The 22036-nt window shown below is 46.4% G+C and overlaps 1 long non-coding RNA gene across 1 annotated transcript; it reads left to right on the forward strand.

The window, feature by feature from the left end:
• Positions 1–3270: 3270 nt before the first annotated feature.
• LOC103877905 lies at positions 3271–20742 on the forward strand. Its single transcript, XR_001895157.3, has 4 exons — positions 3271–3407; positions 3711–3805; positions 4188–4376; positions 15287–20742. It is a non-coding gene; the product is annotated as an uncharacterized LOC103877905 (long non-coding RNA).
• The last annotated feature ends 1294 nt before the right edge of the window (positions 20743–22036 follow it).

Below are 22036 nucleotides of genomic sequence, written 5' to 3' on the forward strand. Positions count from 1 at the left end.
TTCAGGAAATAGCACGTTAAGTAATGGAAGCCTCCATCAAGGGGCCATGATAGATCTGTTTTTGGCTGCTCCCTGTTGGGGTGTGATTGATTTCCCCCTGGATCCTGTATCCCTTTTCTTACTTATTGAGTGTGGTGATGGATTTTTGACAAGATTGATTTTGACCTGAATACTGCTGAGCTAAATGAATCAACATTGTCAATTTCTCCGCCTGGTTGCGAAGAATAGTTAGGTGGAGAAGGACATTTTTTCTTTCAGTTGAAGTACTTTTAGCTTCTCTGGCTGCCCAGCCAAAGGTATCCCTCTGCCAGGGCCCACTGGCTGCCCTCACAGTGGCCCCTTCTTGTAGCCATGAATGCAGAGGTTGGCTTCCTCCTTCCTTCCAGAGAGGCCCATTCCCTGGTCAGACCTCTCGGTGCCTGCGAGGCTCTGCTTCTCTCAGACACTTTTGCTAGAAATATGAGCCATAAATTGGGCTTGACTGAGTGAAGAGGAGAGAGAGATTTTTGTCTCATCTCTCTCAGAGCTGTGATTCCTTAATCGGCACATTACTTACTTCCCCCCAAACCTTGGATTCGTATTCAATCTTGAAGGCGCTGCTGATGTATGGCCACTAGCTTCTCAGAATGGGATTTTCACATTAATCTTTGCACCCTCAGAGTCTAAACAGTTTACATGAATGGTTCTAAGACACTTTGGTTTTCCTGCCTCTCTCTGCTTTCTCCAGATTTACACAGCTGGATCCACCGCTGGGCTCACCTGTGCATTCTGGCTTCCTGGGTCCTGCCTGGGAGAGGAAGGGGTGCAGAGAGTGGAGGAAGTTGGACAGGAGAGGGAGCTACCATTGCTCCTGGCCTCATCTGTGTCTGAAGAATGATTACCCTGAGGGGTGGGCATTGTTCTCCTCCTTATAATATTCATACTGTTTATGAGACTGTCTAATAACTAACACAAGATGACTACCCATTGCTGCTAAAGGCTGTCTGCAGTGCTTCTCATTCGTTGCATCTGATCCTTAGAACAACCCTGCAGAGTATGGATGTTTTAGCGATGTTTTCAGATGGCCAGTCGGGGCTCACAAGGGTCAACAGCCTGCTCAAGAATGCCCAGCTAACCTGGTGCTCTTACTACCATGCCCCACTGCTCTGCCACCCAGTGGAGGTTTGAGATAAATCACACGTAGGTCGGACAGTTCAGGCATGATGTAGCCAGGTTCCCCAGTCAGCTAGCCGGGCCCCACCAGACCCTGAGCCAACTGAGGATGCAGCTTTCCTAGGGAGGAGACTGAGGCACCTATCGGGGGCTCCCTGGTCCCTGGACTTACCCTGGAGCATCCCCCACCAAGTGCTTCTCCAGGACCTGGCTCTGGGTAAGGATGGCTGGCTGAACTCTTGGGCCCCTTGGCCTTAGGAATACAGCACTGCTTCCTGGGCTGGGTGCCAGCTCCCAGCTCTCAGATTGTGTCCCTGATCTCTCATTCCTCATTCTCTCCCTTCGTTCTCAATTTGCTTTCTACGCCCATTATTCTTTAACAATTATTTTAACAATGACTTTAGCTTCCAAGGAAGCTCCCTAACTCATCATCAGAGAGACCTCAGCAGCCAATGATGGAACGTGGCCTTCCTCCAGGTCAGGAGGAACCCAGGCGGGGGTCCCTGCTGAGATAATGAGCCCTGAGGCCAGGATCCATGACTCCTGAGTCCAAGTCTGTAGCCTTTTTCATGATACCACATTTCCACCTTCAGCCATTCGCTTCCCACACAAACAACCCATTGACATTTTTATAACTTTATTAGACTTAGCTCACATTGTTCTCAAACTGGGGACATGTAATTTGGTTTGAGGAGGTGGGGTTTCCTGAGTACTGTCACTGCAGGCTTAGCCTGAGGATTATTATAGGGTAGAATATTCTAGAGAGGAAAGGGCCACTGCTCCCAGCTGGGCCTGTAATGAAATGAATAGTCCTGCTTTTTTTTGGATAGGGCCCTCTGAGCTAATGGCAGGTCACAACAGTGCAGGTCCCAGGAGTGTGGCACTCCAACCTGAGTGAGGAGTGACCCCTTCAAGCTGGGAGTCTCTGGATCCAGAGGTCAGCCTGCTCTTCCTGCCCCATGCCTATCAGACACCGTGGGCGCGCTGAGAGAGAGAGGGACTCAGGAGGGTGCTCAGAGGCTGTGAGCAGAAGGAATGGCAAGGTGGAACGCCGGCAGCTGAGGCCTATAAATCTGCAGGCTTTTCCCAAGGACCAAGCTGCAGGCAGAGGAGCCCATGGGATGTTGAGGGAAGACAAGGGGCAGCTATCTCCTCTCGTTGGGCAGGAGCTGGGGCCGGGAGAGGGCGGAGCTGTGGGGACAGTCCAGGCCGCCGAGTGGGTGCTTCCACCAGAGTGGAAGGGTGGGGGTCTCTGGTCTCTGTCAGACTCTGAGGCCTCAGCCTTTCTGATGCTCTCACAAATCTGATTTATTTTTCTCCTAGTAATTCATCTCATCCTGACAGCTTTGGGGAGGGATTAGCTGCCAGAAGGCTCGCTGTTGCCTTACCACACCAGGGAAAGGCAAGTCAACAGGGAACGCCTCTGCATGAGCGCTAACAAATTCTCAAGAGAAAAAGCACAGACATGCAGACTCAAAGGGGCCAGGTCCGTCAGAGAGCACTCTCTTCTAATAAAAATTCCCGGTCCAGGCCCCAGGAGCTGAAGGTTCTGCCCTGGGCTGGTCCCTGCTCAAGTGATGTCTTCTCCCTTGTCTCCCCTCCACCCCCACCCCCACCTTCAGTCTGAGTGATCTGATTTGTGCTGTGAGTAGTGCAGATACCTCCTGAGATCAGCGTGGACGATTCTGGACTCCTTCCATTGGGGTCATTTTACTGACTGGTTATTCATCTGGGTCCAGTGGGAGAGGGTTGGGGGGGATGTCTGGCTGTCGCTTAACTCCTTTTTTGCTGGTTTGTCCTCTGCCTAGTTAATGTAGGAGCTCCCGGGGCTGCGCAGAGGCAGCTGTTCCCCAAGGCAGGGTGCAGCCACCTCCTGCCCCAATGACCCGCAGTGAATCTGGTGGTTGTGTCTGGTCTCACTAGCTGGCACCTGCAGAGTGGGTGGGCCCCTGCTCTGTTGTTTCCATCTACAAATCTAGTCTAAAATGTCTCAGGACTGATCTTCACTATCTTGAACTCATCTGCTATGGAATAGGCAGGTTATAAAAAAGGCAAATCATTTGCAGAGAAAGATCTCCCTATGCCAGGAGAAGAAGTAGACAGAGATAAATGGAAGGAACTGCTTTCCAAGATTCTTAGTCACTTCCTTTTCTTTATAGGGGCAAGCTAGTCTGCTTTCCACCGGAGCATTTCCCTCCAAAGATGCAGGTGTATGGAAACGAGACTGCAGGGAGAACTTCCAGGCAACAAAGGATGTGAGACTATAGAAGGGGTGCTATAGCTGGGCTGATGGAGGAGGGAGGCCTCTCTGGACTTTGCCCAGGAGATGCTGGCTCTCTGATATGAAGGAAGAAGATGGGGAGGAAGGTTCCCCAAACCTCTGACCTTGATCTGAGCATCACAGAAGCTTCCTCCCCTGAGGATCCTGCAGCAGTCAAGCCATCAGCTTTCACAGATGATGGCTCACACTGAAATAACTTGTTCCTAGGGTAGTTGGTGATCAATGACTCAAATTAAATCTTAGCAAAGTTTTTTTTTTCCTTCCTGACACTTTATAGGTTTCTCTACTTATCTCCTCCCTGGATGGCTGTATAAGCCAGATGATGGTTACCTGAACACTCTAGAAAAAGAATTCACAGAGGGTTTCACAGGGGTGAGTGAACTCTTGGATTGGCTGAGGGTGGGGGTTCCACCTGCTAACACCCAAACCAGCAATAACACTGTCTGGGCAGCCACCCACTGTTTCTCTACCCAATTTCCCTTTCCCTGTTTATTGTTTCAGCCTTCCTGGGTTGGTAGGAGCTGTTTCCTGCACCCCAGCCTCCCTCCCTAGTTCACATGGTTTCAGCTTCTAAATCAGGTTATCTCTCCGGTCTGCATTCCCAGTAACTGAATTATCTTTACATGAGTACACAGAGGTCTGGGCAGGGTGGGAGGGGCTGTCTGGGCTAGAGATTATCTTCCTGGCTGCTCCCTATGCTTGGTCTGAGCAGCCTCCTAAATGATGCTCCTGATCTCTTCTTCTCCCTCTGCAGCACAGCCTCGCAGTCTGGAGGGAGAAGAGGGCAAAGCGGTCTTCACGGACGCCACCTACTGCCTGGCTGGGCAGAGAGCCAGTGGATCAGAGAGGCCGGCTCTGTTCTTGGCAGGAAATGAGGAGCTGGCATGGAAATGCCACCCAGGCTGGGAACAAGATCTATGGAGTGGCAGCCTGAGTGGGTGAGGTGAGGGGGAGCACAGGACAACCCAAGGCTCTCTTGTCAGCAGTGCCAGTCCACAGGGATCTTCAGTGGTCAGCATTCCAACATGCTGGACTGGGCTGGGCCATGGAAACCCACTCTTTGTCAGTGAATCCCAAGCTTCAGTGCACCTCTGTATCACCTTGGCAGGAGGGTAGTATTTAAAAGGCCGTTTCCCAAAGCCTAGCTCAAGAGTTGGATCAGGAAGTTCGGGATGAAGCCTGATAATTAGTCTTTTAATAAGCCTTCCTAGCAGGAGATGACTTTGAGAAATGTGGGTGTAGAGATTCAGACAAGAAAGCTAATAGGGCCATTGAAAGCCTTTTACCTACCAGAATGGGATCAATAATACACACTTCCCCAACCTTGAAAGCAAGATTTCTCCTAATACTATCCTTGGAGCCACCCAACCCTACCACTCCCATTAAAGTCACTGGGGGTGTTTGCTAAAATGCAGACTATGGGTTCCCAACACAGATGTATTGAATCAGATTCTCTAAGGGTGAGGACTTGAATATACACTTACAATAAGCACCCTAATAATAATAATAGCCTAGTTGACTAGTGTTGACTCTGTGACATGTTCTTTAATATTAGCTCATTTAATATGTACAACAATTTGTGAGGTAGGTTATATTATTATTCCATTTAGCAAATGATGAAACTGAGACCCAGAGAGGTAAAGTAACCTGCCAAGGTTATACCACTACTTAGTGACTGAACTGGGATTCAGACCTAGGTGCTGCTATAGTTGGGCTCCTAATGTAGGAGAAGAAAAATATGTGTCCTCTACTATCTTATGTTTAGTACCTGGAGCCTTTGAATTAAACTGACGAAAGGTAGATTAGCAGGAGGAAAAATACAGAGTTTATTTACACGTGTAACAGGCATACATGTGGTTGAGCTCTGTGATGAGTAACTCAAAGGGGTATTAGAATTTGGGGCTTATGTACCATCTTAACAAAGGATAATAAAATGTGGAGAACAAGGGAAATAGGTTAAGGGGTGGCTGGGCTAGAGTTTACTGTGGGAAGGTGAATATATGAGGAAAATTAATATTTGAGGTAAGATAAGGGTTATTTTAGTAAGGTTTACTTATGTAGACCCATGTGGGCACTGACGTTTTGTCTCCAATATAAGGGTTGTTCACTGTACAGAACAGGGAAAGGGGAACACCTTCACAAAGGGAAAATTATTCACTGCTTCTAGGCAGATAGAAAGAAGGTAGAGAGCTCTTTCTGCATTTGCTGCATCTTAATTGCCTTCAGTGGTATACTTTGGATGGCATGTTCTGATTCCCTTTGCTAACCAGCATACCATATAGCCCAGCTTCTTCAGATGGAGGCTAAATCTCAAAACCCCTTATCAGTCATACTTGCCAGCTTCTGATCAACTCTGCAGTAGAGGGAAGAACCTGAGCAGAAGCTGATGTGGTAGTTGCTGAAGGTACAGGCCAGGAGGCAACTTAATGATCTGTGAAGAGCACTGATCTGGAAGTCAGGAGACAAGGATGTACTAGGAACATGCCAGGTGACAGTAGACAAGTAGATTCTCCTTTCAAGGCTTTGGTTCCAGCCATCTGTCAAGATGATGCTAAGCTGGATGACTTCTAGATTTCTTCTCAGCTCTGGCATTTGAAAATTTTGTGCATTTCTCTTTCTGAGCAAGCTGAGGCAGTTTCCTGGAGGCTCTGTGTGTATGTGTGTATGTTGTAGGGGACAGGACAGTTATATGTGGGGGAAGTAGCCCCAGCCCAAATCAGGCTGGGCGTGTGTGTGTGGCCGCTATAAGTCTGGGTGTATCCCAGGCCAGGCCAGTGGGAAAGGGTTGGAACTTACGAGGGCAGGACTTGCACTGAAACCAAGGCTGTTTCTCTCTCAGCTGTTTGTCTAGTTTTGTCCTGAAACAATGCCCTTAGGCTCACCTAAGGAGAGAATGAAAGGCATAGAGACTGGGACAGCTGTGGAGATAACATAGAAACAGCTTCAGGGCAACCGAGACCCAGAAGTAGGCACCAGCTTGTGCCAACTATACAGTGTTCTTTTCTACTTAGAAACCAGCTCCAGGTAGCAGGTTGGGCAGGGCTAGGTGGGGCTAGACATCCTTTTGTGGTGTAATTCAATTCCTTGGGCCAGTTCAGGCCTGTGGAGAGCTCCATGGGAATGATCCACTGGGGAAAAGCCAGCCCCCACATTGATCCTGCAACTTCCTTGTGTAGGCTCAGCTATCTAGCAGCACATAATGTGGTGACAGACACTGAGTCCTTCTCTGACAATACAGCTTGATCTGCAGTCCTTTCATCTCAAAGAGAATGGCCAGCAGGAGCCCATTCATGGGGCCTTGTTGGACAACTCCACCCACACAGTCTTCAGTGGTGCTCTGGAGAACAGAAGCTGACAAGAGGCTATGGTATGTGTGTGTCTATAAGTGTGATGAGTGGGTGATCAGGCACTGGTGTTTGATGAGAAGCCACTGGTTGTGGTTACCTTTGCAGCAAGAGACCGTCATCTAGTCTCAGCTCCTATCTTTTATTTTATTTTTTTAAGATGGAGTCTCGCACTGTTGCCCAGGCTGGAGTGCAGTGGCACAATCTCGGCTCACTGCAAGCTCTGCCTCCTGGGTTCACACCATTCTCCTGCCTTAGCCTCCAGAGTACCTGGGACTACAGGCACCTGCCACCATGCTCGGCTAATTTTTTGTATTTTTAGTAAAGACAGGGTTTCACTGTGTTAGCCAGGATAGTCTCGATTCCTGACTTCGTGATCCGCCCGCCTCAGCCTCCCAAAGTGCTGGGATTACAGGCGTGAGCCACCGCGCCCAGCCCTCAGCTCCTATCTTAAAGCAGAGAATGCCCAACCCTCCACATCTCCGGGGGTAAAAGGAGGTGGTGTGCTCAGGCTCTCTTTCTTGGTGCTCTACATGGATGGTCCCAAGACAGCTTCAACTTGGATATGGTTGGTGGCAGGGCGGGAATGCCAGTGCATTTAGCAGCTGGGCATTGGCCAACCAAGCAATTTACAGGGTTGAGGGACTGGCTTCAAGCCAGCATCCCTTGGGTCATAATGAGAAACCACCAGCCCTGCGGTCATCTATGTGATGAGTATTTGCTTGTAGAGCAAGATGGTGGGTAGAAGCTCGGAGGGACCTTAGAAGAATGCTGCGGTGAACTAAGAGGGGAGACCTCTGAGAGAATGAAACCCAAGTTCCTGCTAATGGAGCAATTATTATCCTGCTGGTCTCCAAAGCACATCCTATAACCTAAAGCAGCATCCATGTCTGCATCACTTCATGCTGAACCAGAGCTGTGACACATCTTCAGATTCCAAGTCTGTCGCTTCAGAAGACAGGGAATGTGCCCGTACTCTCTGATAGAGGTGGGCACGAGGTGCTTCAACAGTTTAGTGATTCCTCCTCCATCCAGACCTTCTTGATCCCCCTGGTCTGACCTGAGTGGTCCTTTCCTCATACTCAGCTCTCCACCTTCCTTATCACATTGTATCATAATTGCTACAGGTCGGTCTTCAGGTAGATTGAGAGCTCCCAAGAACAGGGACTTGCCCACTGTCTTGCCCATCTTTGTGTCCCCAGCCCTTGGCATATGGCATGGCTCAGCTCAGGAGCTCTGTTAAAGGTTGTTGAAGGTTGTTGAGTGGATTGTGGGCAGGTCTCTAGGAGCTTTCTGCCTAGACAGACCCTCAAAATCCCTTTCTTGGTGGTTCACCTCCTTCTCCCAGGCCCTGTTTCTCCCAGAGAAATACCTCCTCCAAAGGAAGGAGGAGGAGGCTGAGCACATGGTTGTTGTGGAAGGACACTTGGGGCTGACAGCTGCACATGGTTGAATCATGAAAATGGCACCGTCACTGGGTGAAGACTTCAGCTGCCCAACACTCCACCCAGGGTTGGAATGAGAACCACATGCTCCCTTCCTCCTGGAGTGGCAGGCCCTCAGCTTCCCTCTAGCTAATCCATCTAGGCAGACAGGGAGCTGCTGTCTGGCATCAGAGGTTTGCCTTGTTGTGGGTCAGGTAGAAAAACAGCTTGCTTCCCAAGGAGAAAGTAGAAATTTGTCGGCACACAAGGGTAAATATTGAGTGTGATATGGTGCTAATTAGCTACACAAAGGCCATTAGCATTAATGAGCTCTGTCTCTGTGGCTCAGTCCCTCTGCCGTGAGCAGCAGCACCATTGCTTTGGTCCAGGCTTGGTGGCGGTGGCTCAGTGTGCTAGCTGCTGCTGTGCATTTTTCTGATGCCTTTGTCTTGGAAGAAAAATAAAGACAGCTAGAATTACAACGAAGTCCCTTTTCTTTTAACATTTCTTGGAACAAATGCAGAAACTTCAGGTTAAAGATACACTAAAAAGATTTTATTTGTTTCACATTTCCAATCTTAATCATGCCTTCTCCTCAGACTTTGGACAACATAGGCTGGAACTGAAGAAAGGAGTAGGGTGGAGGAATGATCATAACCAGAATTTTAAGGGAATATTTACTACATACCAAACACAGAACCATACACAACCTTGTTTAAGCCTCACAAGAACCACATAAGATGGATTCTATTATCTTCATTTTGCATCTGTGGGGGAGTGAAACTCAGAGGGGTTAAGTAACTTGCCCAAGTTCCTCCAGTTAATAAATAAAAGAGCTAGGATGCTTCAGCTGTGCCTGAATCCAAAGCCCATGATCTTAACCATGACACCGAACTCCTTGGAAGAGAGTGCAGGAAGGATCATACTTAACAGTCTTACCTCTTCAAAAGCAGGGGAGAAGAAGAAAATCAACAAAGGATTTGTTCATCATTTATTAGTCAAGATATTTATTTATGGTTTAACATCTACTATGGACTGAGTTTGGGGATGTAATATATTGTTCTTGCTCCCATGGAAGCTGCCATTAAGTGATGAGATAATATAAACAGATAACTATAATAAAAGGTAGCATGGTCTGTGGTAAAGATAGGCACTGTGCATTGTGATAGCATGAATTAGGGGGACCTAAATGTATGTGGGGGTATGAAAAACATGACAGACTCTTTCAATCTCTTAGTCTTTTTTGGAAATATTTTTAAAACCTTTTTAATTGGCAAGGAAGTGAACTGCAGTGGATGGTGAAGGTTTCCTGGAGGATGCACTGCACGAGCTCTAAGCCTCAAGGAACAGTCTGTGTTAGGTAAAAGTAGTAGGGGAGGGGCACTGCTGGTTGAGGGGTCACTTGGAGCGATGACTCGGAGGTGAGATACAGCAAGGTGTGTGAAGGGAGGACTACAAGTATGTTTCTGTTTGTAGAGCATGAAATGTGGGGCAGGTAGTAGTGAGGAATGAAACTAGGGGAAGGTGAAAGTAGGTCACAGAGGGTCTGATAGGTAAGGCAAGGGAGCTTGGACTTTATTCTCAGCAAAATGGGGCTCCTGACAGACTTTTAAGCACAGGAATGGCATGGAAGATGAGATTGACAAGAGTGAGATTGGTAGCTGATGGGTGAATGGTGGCTAGAGGCTGCTACAGTAGCTTGGGCAAGAATGGTGGTGGCCTGAATGTGAACAATAGTTGTAGGGATGGAGATAGGGGACACATTTGATACACATTTGGTAGGTAGAATTAGCAACCCTCAGTGGTTGTCTAAATATAAAAGGCTTGAGGGAGAGGGAGGAGTCAGGAATAGCACTCAAGTCTCTGCCTTGGGAAATTTGATATGGGTAATGACATGTTATTTGTACGCAGGTCTGAGGACAGGGTGTGGTTCAGTTTGGGGCATGTTGAGTGTGGCATTACTATGGAATACCTTGGTGGAAATATGTAATACACAGTTGGATATGAGGTATAGGGCCTACAAAAGTCGCTTGGAGCATCCTGATAACAACTGAGACACTAAGGATGTTTGGGATCACCCGAGGTGGTTGTTGCTGGAGAAGAGTTGGTGTGCAGTGCACGCCCACGCTCAGCGTCTTACCACTCTTGCCCAACTCTGTCTCTAGGGTAGAATCAAATCCCTGATTGCTATATCTGAGCTTATGTCTCCGATCCTCAGTGAGACCACTGTCTTAGTCCATTTGTGCGGCTATAATGAAAGATCTGAGACTGGGTAATCTGTAAAGAAGAGAAATGTATCTTCTTATAGTTCTGGTGGCTGGGAAGTCCAAGATCAAGGTACCAGCGGGCAAGTGTCCAGTCTCTGCTTCTAAAATGGCACCTATTGCTGCATCCTCCGGAGGGAAGGAGTGCTGTGTCCTCACATGGCAGAAGGGCCCAAAGGGGTGAAAAGAGGCAGACTCCCTCCTTCAAGCCCTTTTGTATGGGCACCTAATCCCATTCATGAGGGCAGAGCCTTCATGACTTAATCACCTCTAAAGACTTCACCTCCCAGTACTGCTGCATTGAGGATTAAGTTTCAACCTGAATTTTGGAGGGAACAAAAACATTCAAACCATAACAGCCAGATATTTCCAGTTCTTCTACTCCACAAGTGTAGCCCCATTGGGATTATACAGGAAGATCCACTGGCAGCAATATAACTCTAGAACTCCTTCCCCATGTTCCTGACATGGAAATGGCAAAGAATTGTTGGATCTAGCAGTGATGAAGGGGAAATGATTACTGTCTTTTCTGTCTCCACTATTCCCAGGTATTCCAGCTCTTTCTCACCCTCCAATTCTCTTCTTGTTGGGTTGATATTACAGTGGGGGTTTAATCCTGGATAGGTTGATAGTGCATAGGGAATCCTGATAGTTAAAGAGGGTTAGGCACAGCCTGCTCTATGCTTGAAATTGACCCTAATAGTTATTTCCTGCTTCTAACCCTTTTCTCCCAACCCCACCTAATACTATCCATCTGGTCAAGGGTGACTAGGGACCCTCCCCAACCCTTATCACTCTCTGAACAAGACGCTTACATTTTGATGAAATTACATTTCATTAAAACATACATATCCTTTGTTTCATTTTCTTACATCATTTCATCCTGCTTTCCAGAGAGCTCCCTACTATGACAAATTCCTTAGGATGATATCTAGGTCCAGCAGTAGTGGGCCAGGTGGGAAAAGAAGAACAATTATTGAGAGGTACCAAGGAAGTAGGTACAAAAGCAGAGCCATGAATTAAGTCTAAAAGCCAAGCTAAGAGCAGAAGAGAGAGGAAAGAATAGCAGGATTAGCAGTTAGGAGAATCAAAACCAGGGTGAACCAGAATTAAGTGGACAATGTGTGGTGATGAACTGAGACAAACTCCTGCTTTCTTCTATCAGGAAAGAGACTTGAGGATTGGAAATTATGTAATAGGAGCTGGTATCTACCATCCCGGATGGCTCAGGCACAGCTGCTCACGGTTAATGTGATGGCTCGTGTCATGTAAGCCAGGCTGAGGAAGGGGTCAAAAGTTGTTTAGCACAGTAGTTCAAGGGTAATTTTTCTGCAAGGAGCAAGGTCAAAGATACATTAAAGGAAAGCCTCTATTCTCCTCAGATGAGGTCAGATAGAGGGAAAAATAGCCCTTACATTAGTGTTAGTGTTTTTGTTTCTAAGATAACTAGTAAAGAAACTAGATCAGCAGGCTGAAATTAGAGCACTCATCATTTCCATATCTCTTAAAAATAGAAAGAAAAAAAAACCCTTTAGTAGGACTAGCATCCTACTAAACTTAAGGCTGAGTTTGCAAAGCAAAGGAGGAGAAGACATCTTCCTTAGGTGCAGCAGGGGTAGTTTCTAGAAAGACGTGTATGGGATATAGATTTGGGGGCTTGAAAGAGGGGGATGCAAGGGTTCATCCAAGTGGGATAGATTTCTTCTGAAGACCTAGGCCTCCTTTCCTTGGGTGATAAAATGGAACAAGCAAGATAGGAAGAGTTATTCTACATCATGCTGGACTGAGAGATCTACCTCACCCTTTGGCAAAAGAACTCAGAAAATGTTATATCTGGAAAGACTGGTGAGGCAGGAAGTATATAAGGAAAAGGCAAGGCTTCTACATTACAAAGCTGCAGGGGGTACCACACACATGGGATTCAACGTAGAGGACTCCTTCTGGAATTTGGCAACATGGCACCCCTGAGTACGGGAGAACATTTGCTTCCTGTTCAGCCTTGGGGTGTGTGACCACCTGCTGGTCTTGTCTGCCTAGGAATGTTTCTCATTCTTTTAGCTAAGAATGCTGTTTTTCCCCTGAGAACTCTCCCTTTCCCCACTTTACTACCAATTCCATGAAGTCTTCCTGGGATTCTCTAGTGGGGATTCAAGCTAGCCAATCTCTCTTTAAAATCTGAACTGTAAGTAGAATTACACAAGGCCAGAAATTGTTGGAGCTGATGCATTTTACAGTAGCTCCCTGAGAAGACTGTTTATTACTTCCAGCGCCACTCCTAGCACTTTGTGATGCTTAGAAAAGACATGGAGCTCAGGGAATTGAAGCATCTTTCAGCAAAGAAAAAGTCACCCTTTCTCCAGGCAGACAAAACCCCCTACAGAGAGGCAAGGCTTGGTGAGCAGAGAACAAACTAAATCCACCCTAATTTACCTGGTCAGACAGATGCCCTGATGACCCTGAAACCCCTATATCCTTTCCTCTACTTTTGGAAGCCTAGTCGTTCAGATTTTCTTTCAATTCTCTTACTGCCCCATACCCTTCAGCTTAAGTTAGCCAGAGTATGTTTCTGTTGCTTACTATAAAATAACCCCTAAGAGATACATAGCAGTAATATGGTGGAGACAGAGCTGAGGGAGCGCCAGCCCTCACTGTGAATTATTCAACTGAAGCAACACTGGGGATACTTATGGGACATCAGTGGCCCAAATAATAACTGAGTCATGGGGAATTACAAAAGTCAATTCCCTGATGTTTTTTCTCATAGACTGACATACACACAGACATACATACAGGTGTGCGCGCACACACACACACACACACACCCCTCTTCAAGACAGAAGAGGAGGGATCCTGTCACTCAGATTACATTTAGCCTTCTGTACCTATTAAGGGGGCAGGTGAGGGAGGGGATAAAAAGGAACTGTGCCAGATGGTTTATGTCAGCCCAGATGATTTCAAATCTCCTAAGATTCATTCTTGTTCTACCATTTAAAATCATTTAATTTAATTAATTTATTTATTTCCATCATGAGGTAGTAAGTTCCACTGGATTGATGGGTTTCTCCTTCACCCATGACATATTTGTACCATATCAGAGCACTTTGGAAGCTCAATCTTCACTAAGCCAGCAATTTTTTTTTCTTTTCTACATATTTTTCTGTTTTTAACACCTCTCCCTGCTTGTCTATCTTCCTTCCCTCTTGATAGTCAATATAAGAGGAAGGAGGAGGTATAATATTGAAATGGGAGAGCTCACTGGCCCCCCAACAGGATGTGCAACAGGGGTGTAACTCATCTGTTTAGCTGCTGTGCATGCTCAAACACTTTATGGGAGAAGAAGCATGTAGATGAGCAGGTGCAGGAGCTGGGGAGAGTGCTTTTGGGCTCCAGCCCCATGGTAGCATCTGGGGTGGGTGCCTGTGACTTCCAAATCCCCAGTGGGAGTGTGACAGTGCTCTTTTAGCAGTTACCATCTGCAGAGAGCTTAAGTGTTAACCAGCTCAGTGCCCTCTTGGTACGCAGGTTCTTGTCTCATGTCCAGGATGAATCAGGTCACATGGACAAATTGAAGGATGGTAAATGGGGAAGATTTTATTGCTGGATGGAGGTGGCTCTCAGCAGGATTGATGGGGAGCTAGAAAGAGGATAGAGTGGGAAGATGATCTTCCCCTGGAGTTTGGTGGTCCCATGGCTGATCTCCTCTCTAACCATCCCCAGTCGAACTCCTCTCGATGTTCAGACACTCTTTTTCTTCTCTCCTTCTCTGCTGTACCTCTCTGCTGCCCTGCTGCTCTGCCCTTCTGTTCATCTGCTTGTGGAACCTGGGGTTTGGGGATTATATGGGTACAGGATGGGTGGCGTGGTGGGCTAAAAGGCCACATTTTGGCACAAAAACAGGAATGCCTGTTCTCATTTAGGGCCTTGGGTTTCCAGGCTTGAAGGTGGGGCCTTTGGCGGGGAACCACCCTCTTCTACCCAGCATTTCCCCACCTCCTGTCACATCACCATGTGGCTTTGGAGATAATAAATCCAAATTTAAATATCAATTTGCGTTTACTAGCTATATGACCCCAGATAAATAACTTACCCTTTTGAGCATGTTTTTCCCTGTCTACAAAGAGGCATAATATCTGGAGTGGGCATTTATTGTTTTTGCTAGCCGGCATCTATTCCTCTTCCTCTTTCTTCTGTAACAGGAACCACATTTTCTGCTGAGAATCCCTCCGCTGGCCTGGAGGCCTAATGCTTTGCAAAGGAGGAAGTATTAGTGCCTACCCTTTCTCTCTGGAGATGGACATGTGACTCAGGCATGACCCTATTAGGCCACTGTGTCTCCCAGTAAAGGAGTGGGTTCATGAGTGACCATGTGACCCAGTCTAGGCCAGTGGAAATCATGGCCAAGACCTGGATTCAAATCATTCAGAAAGACTTAGGCCTGGAGCTGCTGAGAGCTACTGAGTTGAGGAAGGTTGTCAGAGTGACTCCTAATAAGAAAAAGCAGAGCTGAGAGAGAGACACAATGTCCTGATGACATCATTTGTTCAGTTCAATCCAGAAGGACTTGACACCAAAAGTTCCCTGGATTTGGATGCTTTTAGTTATATGAGTCAATACCCGACTCTCCTTTTCTGTTAGCCTGGTGGAATTAGGCTTTTGCATACTTGCACCTGAGAGTCCTGACTGATATGATACTATTTACCTTTCATTGCTGTGATAAGGGTGAGAATTTAAATATGAACAATGTCTAGAATATGGTAGATGGTCAATAAATGGTAGCCTTTGTTATTTCCATTGTTTTTATTGCTGCCATTATTTTCACAGGTGATCCAGAGTCCTAACTGTCTCCTCTCTCATCCCTTCAACCAAACTTTCCTGAGCAACTCTGATGCCAGGCATTTCTAGCACTGTGACAGAACCTGAGGACAGAGGGCCCTGCTTCAAAGGTAACCACCTGCCTCCTTCTGCTATCACAGGGCTGACCTCGGTGCAGCAGAGGGCAGAGCTTGGAGGCAGCTGCTGAGAATTTGCACTCTAAAGACATCCACCTAAATCACAAGCTTTATATCTGGGCAGTCAGCCAGACCTCCTGACCATATCCTGGACTGCGGACTTTGGATGGTGGAACGGGGGTGGAATTGAACATTAAATGAGCAACATGCTAATTCCATGCAAATGAATATCTATTTTGAATCAACAGCTTGGACACTTTTTCTAGGAGGGCTGAGGCAGCAGGAATCTAAAGAGAGGATGAGAGGAGGAGGGGTTTCTCTCAGAGGCAGCAGAGAGTGCAAGGGGGGCTCCAGGCTGGGTGGAGCCACCTCCTGCCCACAGTTCCTAATGCTATTTGATTGGCTCATTAGCAAGTATGAAACACGGGGAGTCAAAAAAAAAGAATAAAGAAAAAAACCCCAACTCTGGAAAGAATAAACTAACAGATGGAGACTTAATTCAATTTGCATCCAACCTACCCTAGCACCAAGGACTTTGTTTGCTTAACAATGGAGACCCTGGGGGTGGGGAGGGGTCCCTCCTGCAGGGGGGCTGATGGGAATGATCCCAGATCATCTCTTCCATGCTGCTCTTATCTCTTCCTGGGGGCCAGATGGGTATTCTTGTTTTAAAGCTCCTCTCCCTTGGGCTGGTCCTGAATTCATTCTCTGATCCAGAAAGAAAGATTCTTGGGTAGAAATGAAGCTGGCATTGTGGGAAGGATGGGGTGGGGAACTGTGGGTAGCAGCAGCAGAGGGTGATGAAAAGCTATTCAGAAGCCAAGAGACTAGGTCAGGGGGACACCTGCCTCCACATCTCAGCCCGCCCCCAAACCCCACACCCAGAGTGAATCAGAAGGCCAGGTAGCTGGGAAGCTGAGACTCAACCCAGGTCTGCCTGACTCCAAAGTCTGCATCCTTTCCACTGTATATCCTGCTCCCAAGACCTGGATCCAAGCCTTGCTCTGCCACTAACTAGCTGTTTTGATTGTCATTAGGTGACCCGAAGTCTCTGAACATTGAGATTCCTCATTTGATGAGCAGGAATAATAGCCAAATGAACCTCGCCATAGCTGCTGTGCAACAAATATCAAAAGTGTAGATGTGGAAGCATTGTGTGCTGTTTGCTTTTCTATCCAGGTTCTCACATTAGGGATAATCATTGTTAGGGTCCAGGGTGTCACTTACCTTCCTCCCCTCTAGGGAGCTAACGAATGCAGTATATGCACAAAGAACAGTAACTAAATGGGAAAAGATGAACTACTTTACAGCATGGCGGTGCCAAGCTCTGGCAAAAGCCAGATAAGAGACTATGGCTTAGGCCAAATCCTGAAACAGAATCCTGGGACACAAATCATGCTTCCCATGGCCTACAGGGAGAGAGGAAAAGAGAAAGATGGCCTGGCATCCCAGTGCGCATGTCTGACCAATCACAGGGTGTGGGCTGTAGGCCTGTCTCAGTCTCCCAGGTGCAAAAAGGAACAGAGAAAACCAGGGTGGTCACATTTGGGTTTAGAAGGGTTCAGGTGTATGCAGGGGAGGAATAACTTTTCCTATACCCTCTTAAGTTCTGTGGCTAGGCCTGACAACTAAGTTGACATAGAGTAAGAAGATAAAACCATACAAATTTTATTTAATATTTTTATGCACACATGGGAGCCTTCATAGGAAAAACAAAGATCTGAAGAAGTGGTTAGGACCAAGAGTTTATGTACCTTTTTAAACAAAGATTAATAAATTTTTGAAGAAGTGATGAGACAAAGAAAAAGGATGTTAAACTTCTAAGAGTGGCAGTTTGTGGGAAAATGATGAGGAAGTATGTGGGGGGAAAATAATGGAAGAGAAGGATTATTTTAGTAGGTTTGTTTGTGCAGATTCATTTCAGCATTGACTTCTAGTCTCTGATGGTAAGAATATTCTCTATCTGATGGAGGAGCCAAGGGGTTGGCCCTCTGAAGGTTTCCTGAAAAATCAACTCACAAAAGGCAGATAATTTGGGGAAAAATATACAAATCTATGTAACATGTATACATGGGAGCCTGTAGAATGAAGATCCAAAGATGCGGGGAAAATTGTCCATTTTTATATTTAGGTTCAACAAAGTATGGACAGCCATGTAGAAATATGATTGGACAAAAAGGGTCTGATCTTATGCTAATAGATTGAGTATGGAAATCCAGCAAGGTCTGTCTGTCTAGATTCTTCTTGGCATCTCTGAGCATGCGTTCCATCCTTCTGGGTATGGAACAGGCCTCTCTCTGGAATCAGAATCTTATGACCTACAGTTAAACAAAGTAGATTGGATAATTTCTTCATGCCAATTTTTACATAGAAAGGTAAAGGAAAATTAGAGTAATATTTTTAAGTTTTATTATTGGCTTTGGAGAAGAGGAGTTCTGGTTTCTGAGATACCCCTCGGGGAACAGGGATTCTCATTTTTATGGCTGGCCTCAGGAGAGAATGGGACTGAGAGAGAGAGGAGGGCAGGAGAAGGTCGGAGAAACACTTTCACTTCTGAGGCCTTCATTCTGCAATATTGCTTTCTAAGCCCCAACATGGGTACAAGGAGGGCACCTTTCTCATAGAAAATCTTATTGCCTGCTTTTAGGTAGAAAGGGAAGGTCAACGAGCCCTTCCTGCATCTGCTGCTTCTTAAGTGCCTTCAGCTCAAAATATCTCATATGCCAAAGAGGCATATTTGGGGGTGGTATGTTTTGAATCCCCTCCTGTGCTTTGCCTGGGGACAAAAAGGAAACCCCCTGGCTTTCTGCAAAATAGGTGAGAAGGGACCTTGCTTTTGAAGGCCCAGGACTTGCCTCAATAGTAAGGGTGGCTACTGCCATGTTAGGCTTTGACCTATCAATTTCCTACCTGAGGTTTCTTATGGGAGGCAGGATGGTTCTTCTGGCTGCTCTTTTTCTCCCTGTCCTATATATAGGGCAAGGGACAGGCATGAGAACTTTTTGCCTCAGCAATATTTGACCCTGATTCAGAGAGCGTGGTGCTGAGGACCTCATCTCTCTTGAAAGTCAGAATCCTCAGCTCAACCTCAATGCAGGCCCAGGTGCTATTGGAAGTCTCTGCAGAATCACAGTTTCATTTGCCAGAGGTGTGGGAAGTAAGAAGGACAAGGGAGGTCATGAGGGAGGAAGTCAGGTCTGGGAATTCAGGTCTATCTGCCAAATAACCGATCAATTAGTGTTGCTCAAGTTGAAAGGCTGCCCTGTTGGACAACTTCCTTTGTCATCTCTTTTCAGTAGAAAGAAAATGAATATTGATCCCATTCTTGGCTCCATGCTCAGCCCCTTCAAATGAATATGATTGGGTTTTCCCAATGTAGTGGGTGACATTCGGACGTTTAGGGGCAATAGCATCTTCTTAGAACTCAGCCTTTGAAATGGGGGCTGATTGAAGTGAGTCTGAGAGGATGTGGGGGTCACTACAGGTTAGAAAAAGGCAGCTTCAGGTCTCAGATGGTGTCAGACAGGTTTTCTGCATCCTCAAGGGGCAGGCTTTGAACCTGAGTTACCTTAGAACTGGCTCAAAAATTAAGTTTGCAGAAGCTAAAAAATGGTTCCAATGAATTGTGGGAGACCAGAATATGCCACCCCAAAATATGCCTCTTTTGCATAAGGATTGTTGAGCTGAAGGCAATTAAGAGTAAGCAGCTGCAGGAAAGCTCTCTGCCCTCCCTCCATTTGCCTAAAAGCAGGACACAGATTTACAAAGACAAAAGGTATCCTGTCCCTACTTCTAACAAGAAGAACACAGGATAACCTCTGAAGACAACTTTAGATCCTCATTCCACCTGGAGACAGCACCAGAGGAATCTGCATTAACATGCTTTGCTAACTAACCTTTATCTGCCATTTATTTGCCTTTCCACAAGTGGCTGTCCCTAGAGACTTAAAGTCCTTTTTCTTTGTCTTCTCACATCTCTAAAAATTTACTGTTCTTTGTTGAAGATGCTAATAAGCTGGACTTCAAAGACACTTCTTGGACTTCAAGGACACCCACTCATTCTCTGGGTGTATCCCATGCATGTGTGAAATATGTATGTTAATAAATGCCTTTTTGTTTTTCTTCCATTTATCTGTCTTTTGTTAGAGATGGTCTGTTCCAATTAAGAACTTATGAGGGTTGAAGAAAAAATTAGTTTTCTTCCCCCACAGGATTCTTGGAAAAATGAACTATTACACTCAGCATGAGACCCAGAGGAGGTGAGGACTGCTGGGCAGGACCTCTTAAACTTCCTGGTAAAATGTTCCCTGTGGAGAATGAAAGGGTATCTCAAGAGTCCTGGGGTACAGTCTGAAGCTGCCAGCTATAAGCATAAATTCCTTTTAATCTCATGGACCACTGTAAAAATTCTTAAGAATTTTGCATTCTCCTATGTAAAGTTTTTATATAAATATGATGTTTTGAATCAGTTGTCAATTAGCAAAATTGATGCAGAGGAAAATGCACCACATTCATGTCATAGCTTTAGGAACTCCATGTCCTACCACCTGGCGTATGTTATTTTGAGAAGCATAGCCCATTAACAATAATATTCAGATGCATAGAACCCCTGATTCTAAGCTTTGTGGAGGTCACTACTGCGGCATGATTGCTTTCTGCCTGGGTCATCCTCTGCCTGGGGGTGAGAAAGGAATCTGTGTCCTGCTAAATCTCAAACGTTTCTGAATTCTGGAAAGTTGTCTCCTTGGGTATTCCGGAGGCATTGCATCTGGTGCTCCATGTCCTGTCAGGGACATCCCTCTTCCAGCCCATACAGATGGGATCATATGCACTGAGGGGGCCCAGAGATGGTGGGTTCACAGTGGGTTTCAATGATGTGGCCTCCTCTCTGCTAAGCCATGAATGTCACCCATGTACACCAGCAAGCCAGTGGCTATGGATGAGGTACAAGAAGTAGGAGAATGTGGGGCTCATGAAAATATGTTATCTTTCATTTTGAAAATTGTTTCCCTTGCGCATCTAAATGGACATTTATTATGCGTTTCCATAGTTACAAGTAGAAAATGGTAGGGGGAGAAATGAGTGGAAAGTAATTGAAAATGCTGACTTCGATATCGAAAATTACATGTGGATATGTGCTCCCCTGCTGCCTTTCCCCCACTTCCCCCAACTCCCACCACACACACTTAGGGAGTAAGGAAGATGGGGAGGGAGAGACAGGGGAAAAAAAGGGCGAGAAAAAGAGAGAGAGAGAGAGAGAGAGAGAGAGAGAGAGAGACCCACCTAGGGCGCTAGGGTAAGAGTAAAGACAAAGGAGATCAGCTTTGAGACACCAGCCTCCTCTTCGGTATCCACAGATTACTAAAAATGCTGCAACTGTTGTTCAAAATATGCTCTGGATCCTTGTGGCAGCAAAATGGCTGGGTCTGCATCCTTCTTAAAATCTGTTGTCCAGGAGGAAGTGGGGAGAATGTACTCTCTAGATTCATCAGGCTGAACCATGGTTGAGGGGCTCAGAGGCTCCCAGGATCCAGGGATGAAGACCCAAGTTTCTTGAGATTAGGAGGCCAGCCTGTCTGCCTGCGGCACAGCCAATTCTCAGGGCACACTTGCTTTGTGAGGCTCTCATCACTGGGAAGTAATTTCTGCTCTCCCCGTCATCACAAGTCCTGCCTAGCTTGCTGGGAATGCAGTGCCTCTGCTGGGCTCCTGTGCAGATAGCATTTAATTTCCATTGCATTGAGCTGAGGAATCTGGCATAATAAGGTATAGATCTGTTTGACCTGCACTGCAGGGAGTCAGTGGTAGAAGAAGGATTCTGGTTGGAGGCAGACTGGTCACCAGGACAGTAACCCTGCCCTGAAGCTCTGAAGCCAATCACAGATGTGTGGGGAGGCCTTTATCCCCTCCTCAGGCTCCCACCCTGCATCTTTCCCAGGTGTGATAGGCAGTGTGACATAGTGAGAAGAATGCAGGATTTGGTCTCAGATGGCCTGTCTGAAATTCACACAGAGGCAAGTGACAGCCTTGTACCTCATAGGATTGTTGAGAGAAATAATTGCACACATACTTGAATCCTTTGGGGTCGTGTCCAGATAGTGCCAAGACAAGGAACTGGAGGAAGAGTTAGAGACAGAAGCTCAATTCCTGGTTGTGTTCTGTTTTTTCCCCATGTGTCGGTTTCCTCCAGATCCTGACCGAAGGGCTGTGTCCCCGGGAGAGCTGGCAAGAACATAGACCCTGCCCTGTGAAACTGTTCTGGGTTCTGTGTTCTATGTCCCTCTCTCCCTAGAGAGAACTGGGGGTCCTCCATCCCCGGAATCCTGCACATACTTCTATTTTGCTCGTATCATTCTGATTGCAATGTATTGTTTCCTTTTCTTTTCCTACCAAAAGGTTGAACTCCATCAGGGCAACGCCTGTGTCTTACTAAGTAGTTGAAAACAACAGGAAATCAATGAATGTTTGGTAAGTGAAGGAATGAGTAAGGCAGTGAAGCAGGCTCTACTGATCTGGGAACACGATGGTTCAGTTTTGACTTTTGGGGCATTCGGTTGTTCCAACATCTGCCCGGCTTTTCCTCCATAAGGAAGAATGTGAATCTGTCAAGTTCATACATGCT

This window comes from Papio anubis, chromosome 12 (genome assembly GCF_008728515.1).
Source record: "Papio anubis isolate 15944 chromosome 12, Panubis1.0, whole genome shotgun sequence".
NCBI lineage: Eukaryota > Metazoa > Chordata > Mammalia > Primates > Cercopithecidae > Papio > Papio anubis.